The sequence below is a fragment of the Macaca nemestrina genome, chromosome X (genome assembly GCF_043159975.1).
Source record: "Macaca nemestrina isolate mMacNem1 chromosome X, mMacNem.hap1, whole genome shotgun sequence".
NCBI lineage: Eukaryota > Metazoa > Chordata > Mammalia > Primates > Cercopithecidae > Macaca > Macaca nemestrina.
This window is the reverse complement of record NC_092145.1, coordinates 130,019,536-130,027,119: the sequence shown is the minus strand read 5'-3', so window position 1 is coordinate 130,027,119 and position 7,584 is coordinate 130,019,536.

Genomic DNA, 7,584 nt, shown 5'->3' with positions numbered 1-7,584 from the left:
GTATATATGATTCAAACCCTTTACAACACTCCTTCCTATGTAAATGTGTACAGTTAAGTGACAAAAGGACAGAATAGTACAGTATCATTTGTTTAAAAATATAAATTTATAGCCAGGCATGGTGGCTCACGCCTGTAATCCCAGCACTGGGAGGCTGAGGCGGGCGGATCACCTGAGGTCGGGAGGTTGAGACCAGCCTGACCAACATGGTGAAACCCCCTCTCTGCTAAAAATACAAAAATTAGCTGTGCATGGTGGCGGGTGCCTGTAGTCCCAGCTACACGGAAGGCTGAGGCAGGAGAATTGTTTGAATCTAGGAGGCGGAGGTTGCAGTGAGCCGAGATTGTGCCACTGCACTCTAGCCTGGGCGACAAAGCAAGACTCTGTCTCAAAAAAAAAAAAAAAAATATATATATATATATATATATATAAAAATTTATATATTTGTACAAGTGTAGACTATTGTGAGCCTTGCTGGCAGGGAATCTGGAAAGGAAAGGGGTGCTGAAGTGAGAAGTCATCACTATTTGAATTTCTTTTATGCAATATTCATGAATTAACTTCTTATTCATTAGCATTACATAAAATAAAATGGAGAAATATTTTTGGAATTTCAGAAATTAGCATTTTATCAAATAAACAGTAACAGAGAGAGAGGAAAAAAGTTGGGAAGAAAAAATAAAAGAAAGAAAGGGAAAGAAGGGAGAGAAGAAGAAAAGGAAAGAAATGGAAAGGATGGGAGAGTAGGAGAGGGAAGAGAAAGGACGGAAAGAGGAAGAGAGAGAGAAAGAGAATGAATGAAATAAATGAAAAGAATGAAGGGAGACAGAGAGAAACAAAAAGGAAGGAAGGAAGGAAAGAAGGAAGGAAGGAAGGAAAGAAAGAAGGAGAAAGAAAAGAAAGAAAGAAAGAAAGAAAGAAAGAAAGAAAGAAAGAAAGAAAGAAAGAAAAGAAAAGAAAAGAAAAGAAAAGAAAAGAAAAGAAAAGAGAGACAGAAAGAAACAAAGAAGAAAGAAAGAAGAGGAAGGGAGAAGGAGGGGAGAAACACAATTTCCTAATTTCCATTGCCTCTTCCTCCTAGACTAGATCTAAACCTAGTTTCTCATTTGTCCCTCTCGTAATGCTACTTCAGAAGTTACTTCATAATGTTACTTCAGAAGTAAGAGATTTCTGTCTTTGGGTTATTTCTTCCCAGGACAGAGCTGAGGAATAGGAATCTAATTAACTTCAACTTCTCCACAAACTCAGAAGTATAATTAATAACATCTCTCTTCTTTCTTTCCTTTCTTTCTTTCTCTTTCTGTCTTTCTTTCTCTTTCTTTATTTTTCTTCTTCTTTTTCTTCTTTCTCTTTCTTTCTTTTTCTTCTTCTTCCTCTTTCTTTCTTTCCTTCCTTCCTTCTTTCTTTCTCCTTCCTTCCTTTCTTCCTTCCTTCTTTTCCTCTTTTTTTTCCTTTGTTCCTTTTTTTTTTCTTCTTTCCAGAATGGCTAAATTTCTGAAGCTGGACCTCCATTCTTCCATGGTGGCAGAAAATTTCACTTCAGTCATTCTTGGTTTCTTCAATCCTCCCCAGGGTTGGTTCACAGTCCTAGAATGTCATGCAGTGCCAGTGAAGGGCAAGGCAGGAGATTGTGGGTGATCTTCAAGCCATAGACTATTGGTCTTCAGTGGACACAGGTTACTACAGGTTACCAAGAAGCCCATTATTCTGTCTGCATGGCCCCTTCCAGTCCTCAAGTGTCTGCTGCTTCCAGACTACAGAAGGAACCCAGTAATTTTTCAGGGTTTCCTCTGATCCCATTCTCCACAGGTTGGTCCTCTCTGAATCCATGCCACCTCTGCAGAGGGAGGGGTGGGGGTCACAGGAGACTGTCAGTTCCAGGTTCCTGATTTTCTAGGACCCACAGGCCATGTTTTCTTCTTCCTACAACCACCCAATTTACCTTACTTAAGAAAATAGTCTTGGCAGGGCATGGTGGCTCACATCCATAATCCTACCACTTTGGGAGGCCAAGGTGGGTGGAACACTTGAGGCCAAGAGTTTGAGACCAGCCTGGACAACATAGCGAAACCCTGTCTCAATTAAAAATACAAAACATTAGTCAGTTGTGGTGGCACACACCTGTAATCCTGGCTACTTGGGAGACTGAGGCAGAAGAATCGCTTGAACCCGGGAGTCGGGGGTTGCAGTGAGCTGAGATTGCACCATTGCCCCAGCCTGGGTGACAGAGCAAGATTCTGTCCAAAAAAAAGAAGGAAGGAAGGAAGGAAGGAAGGAAGGAAGGAAGGAAGGAAGGAAGGAAGGAAGGAAGGAAGGAAGGAAGGAAAGAAGGAAGGAAGGAAAGAAGGAAGGAAGGAAAGAAGGAAGGAAGGAAAAGAAGAAAGAAAGAAGGAAAGAAAGAGGAAGAAGGAAGAAGGAAGGAAAGAAGGAAAGAAAAAGAAAGAAAGAAGAAAAGAGAAGAGAAAAGAAGAGAAAAGATGAAAAGAAAAGAAAGGAAAAGAAGTCTGAAAAATCAAAATATTCTTCTGACTAGGATATACTGAGAGTAAAAAAAAAAAAAAAAATTAACTTCTCTCACTATTTGAGCTGAAATATTGGCTCCCTGAAACTTGACTTTTGCCTCTATTTTTTAACATAAAGAAAAGTAATTATATTTTGCAAAATTAAAAAACCGCAAAAATAAGTCCCACACTTGCCTTGGTTTCTTCATGCTCCTAATACCCAAAATTATTAAATAACAGAAGCAAATTTAACAAGTATTCTCTGCAAGTCTCAAATGAAATGTTGAGAGGCTCTCTACTTGAAATTTTTTTCAACATTTGGGTTGTTCCCGGCAGGAACTGGGCACAGAAAGACTGAAATCAGCGCTTTGGGAAGGAACAGAGCGGTTTCAGCACCAAGTGTGCAATACCCATGCATCATGACCACTCTGAGATTGAGGCCAAGTCAAAGTCAAAGCCAGGATGATTACTAACATCCATACTGAAGTTACTCAACCCCTACCCCTTCATCTTCTCCCAGAGTACTTAGTAAGGAAGGTTCCAGTCATAACCCTGTAATAGGGAATGAGGGCAAAAACTAAGAAAATAAATAAAATAAGCAGTGGGCAAGGGCTGCAGATGCTAAATTGGAATAAGTTGCAAAAGAAAAATTACTCAACACACCCTAAACAGTCATCGCACATGTCTCACTACACTTAGTGTGTCTTGCTTTATAGGTTTTGTATTACATAAACTATTTAAATGGGGACTGTCTCATCTTTGTATAATAGTTCATGCTCCAAAAACATTTGTTGAATTTAGTTCATTTTATAGTGTGAGTAGGTAAAAATTGAGCAGTTGACTTTCAGTATGGACAAGTAGTATATAAAAGGGAAATAATTCAAATTATGTTGCATGCCAACCTGACTTAGCAGTCATAACACAAAGAGAGACCTATTGTTAATATACACAATTTCCTGAGTAGATTGGCCCAGTGTTCAATAACAGATAAGAAAAATGTCAACAAAATATCAGACATTATCAAATAGTAAAATGGAGAAGAAAGAAAAATTAATATATGATCCTCAGGCAAGCAATGTAAATCTATCAGCTTTAGAACTTTTAGCTCTGCTATAGTGTAAGTAAAACAAACAACAAAAGAGACAGTATTTTCTTCATAGATAACATGACTGCTACTCAGAAAAACAAAAAAAAAAATGCATGGAGAGAAAACTGGAAAGAAATTCACTTGAAATTCACTTGAAACTATGAATGTTTGGGGATTGGAGAATTGAAAGTGATTTTTTCTTTGCTTTTCTACTTTGCTGTTATCCAAGTCTTCTAGAGTGAGCAGGTACTATCTTTATAATGCAAAAAGAAATATTTTAAAGGAAAGAAAGATAAGAATAAAATTAAAGTACAGGGAAGGATAGCTAAAATGAGCAAGAGAGAGTGAATTAATGTATACAGAAAAAATATATATAGTGTTGGATGACAGGAGACAAAAAGAGAAGCAAACTATTTTATACATAAACAAACATGGATTTATCCATCTTAAAGAGAATTAGTGTTAGAGAGGCAAATTTCTGACAATTAAGAGTCAAAAATGATTTTGTTTCTGTCTGTGTTGGAAAGAATAATTCTACCTTCCCCCTTTGCAAATGTCCACATCTTAATCCCCAGAATCTGTGAACTGTTAACTTACATGGCAAAAGGGACTTTGCAAGTATGACTAAATGAAGCATCTTGAGATGTGAAAGTTATCCTCAATTATTCAGGTGAGCCCAGTTGTAATCACAAGGGTCCTTATAAAAGGTAGGCAGAAGAATCAGAGTCAGAGAAGGAGATGTGAGGATGGAAGCAGAGGTCAAAGTCAAGAGCCAAGGAATGTTGCCAGCCTCTAGAAGCTGGAAAGGGCAAGAAAACTTACTCTTTCCTAGAGACCCTGGAAGGAAGGCAGCCCTGCCCACAACTTTATTTTAGCCCAGTGAGAATGACTTTGAACTTCTGATCTCTGGAAATGTAAGATGATGAACTTTTGTCGTTTTAAGCCACTAAACTCTACCAATTTGTTACAATAGCAATTTTAAAAACAAATATCCTGCCTATTCATGCATTCATTCAGCTCCAGTTACAGCCATCGACTTGCAATCTCCTGAACACTTCTCCTATCCATTTACTTAGATCTGATCTTGTTCTTCAAGAGTTATTTAAACCGTCACTTCCCCCTTGGAAGCATTTCCTACATTGGGCTCCCCCACTGTGTGGAACTCCCTACCATGTCTCCTTTTCATCACTCACTACACTTGAGTTGCAATAATTGATCATCTTATTCCTGTTTGTATCACTTTGCCAAGTTCTTACCTAATAAATGGCTTTGTTACTTCTTCCTTAGTTATCTTTCAGGTCTCCCTGACAATATGGTAAGTTTTCAGAGAGCAGGGTCTACTTCTGTGTGTGTACACATGCATATGTCTTCCCTCCATATGCTTAATACACAGTGATCCAACTCAAAAATCAACACAAAACAAAACAAAAACACCGCATCAAATAAATATTCATTGAAAAATAAAATGAACCAATTTACTTTGTAACAAATTATGTCTTGGGAAGCAACGGAAAATAACCATGCATTCTATTGTATAATTTACTAACCTGCTATAATAAATTAGACTCATTTATTTAGTTAGTTTATGCCTTGAGAAAACCTCAAAGCACTTTTTTCCTAGTCAGAATGATCTGGTTTTCATATTGATGGTCTTTTACTTCAGTCACCAAATGCAGTAGCCAACATGATCAAAACGTATTTATCCATTTAACAAATATGAAATGATTGCCTACTATATGCAAGTAATGTTTGGGATGTGGAAAAGCATGTGGATAAATCAAAGTTCATATTCTGGGCAGGAAGACATACAAATAAATAGTATATCAAGCAAAACACTAAAAAGGAAAGATGAGATAACGTAAGAAATTAATGAGTTGACTCCACTCAGAGCAGGAAAAAATCTTTAGTGAGACAAATAGAGTGATGAACAGAAAGAGTAGGTGACAGTGGTTAAGAACCAGGGCTTTCAAGTTAAATGAAACTGAACCCAAAGCCAGTTCCACTATCTACTGTGTGCCCTTGGACAAATTATTTAATTTCCCTGAGCCCAGCTGGCTCATCTGTAAAATGGTGATAATAATAGACATTCCCCCTCATAAGATTATTATAAGAATTATGTAAGATAATTCATGTAAAATTCTTAACGTGGTGCTAGACATAGAGCAAGCAATTAGAACATTGCAGTTATTATTGTGATAGGTTTAAAACAGTGAATAACATTTCTAACAATTATTTCAAAACCAGATTTCCTTACACAATAGTATATATTGTGAGAAAACATATATCAAATATATATATATATATATCCATTCACTCTACAAATACAAATATTGCTAAATGTAGAGGATTGCTCCACCCAGATTGCTCTTTCGGGGTGAGGAGCTCATTCTCCCAGTAGCTGCTTGGAGTTTGCCTGCTGAAGACACAGTCGATTCCTACTTTGGGGATTGCCCTCCACTGAACTGCCTCGGCTAAGGTTACACCCCGCTCCTGGTGGATGCTGGAGTATACATCTGACCCTCTTGTTTCCATTTGTAACCATTTTGAAGGGTCACCCTAGCTCCAGGGCTCCCTGTGAGATGGACGGAGGCCTCTGTGGAAATCTCTTCTGCTTTCTTCACTTCATCACAGATGTTGTTCCCAAGACCACTCCTCAAGAAATTTACCAATCTCCATCTCAGAGTCGCCTTCCCAGCGAACCTGAATTAAGCCAACAACCACTATATGGACAACACACTACTGTTAGGCGGGGTTGGCAAGCTTCTTCTGTCAAGTAAGTAAGGGTTTTCTGTCCAGGCAGTAAGGGTTTTAGGCTTTGGTGAGCCATATTCTCTATCACTTTTACTCAACTCTGCCATTCTAGTGTGAAAGCAGCCAGAGACAACACATAAACAAATGGGCGCTGCTGTGTTCCAATGAAACTGTATTTTATGGACACTGAATTTGAATTTTATATAATTTTCACCCATCACAAAATACCATTCTTATTTTGCTTTTTTTTCTTTTTCCCCAACTATTTAAAAATTAGAAAAACCATTCTTTGCTCATGGGAGTTCAAAAGCAGGCAGCAGGCTAGATCTGGTCAATGGGCCATAGTTTGACAATCCCTGAGCCAGAGGAAAGATGCAATGCAGAGCAGTGAAGCTACTATTCTAGTGAATGAGTTGACAGAATTTGATATCATGGGACCCTACGGCTTGTAACCTTGTTCCAAGGACATGGAAGACTCCTTCCTGGCTCCAGGTCAAGAGAGCATGGAGAAAAGGAAGAGGGAAAAAAGGGAAACAATAAGATTCATAATTTCTTTTTTTTTTTTTTTAAATGGAGTTTCACTCTTGTTGCCCAGGCTGGAGTGCAATGGTGCAATCTTGGCTCACTGCAACCTCCGCCTCCTGAGTTCAGGCAATTTTCCTGCCTCAGCCTCCCAAGTAGATGGGATTATAGGCACCTGCCACCACGTCTGGCTAATTTTTGAATTTTTAGTAGAGACAGGGTTTCACCACGTTGGCCAGGTTGGTCTTGAACTCCTGACCTCAGGTGATCCATCCGCCTCGGCCTCCCAAAGTGCTGGGGTTACAGGCATGAGCCACTGCGCCCGGACTCATAATTTCTTTTGAAGCTTAGTACCAAGAAAATCATACACAGCAAAATAACACTAAATTTAGTGCTATGTGGTGTTTTTCATTTAGACAACTTCATTTCTACCAGGAAATAGATGTAGGAGATTTGAGTGGCTGTTCTGTGACTGTGTCTGTAACTAAGAAACCATTCAAAAATAAAAACACAATTATAATTTGTTACAGTTTTAATATTTACAAAGAATAAACCTTTAAATGATCTGATACAGAATAGACAAATGGGAGAGAAACATATTTTGAAAACTGTTTGACCCTATCTTTCCACCCAAATATAGCAGGTTTCTACAGTTCATTTCCTTCAAAAATAAACAAGTTGGAGGAATTTATTTGGGTAACAAATATATTCTTAACTCTTTTC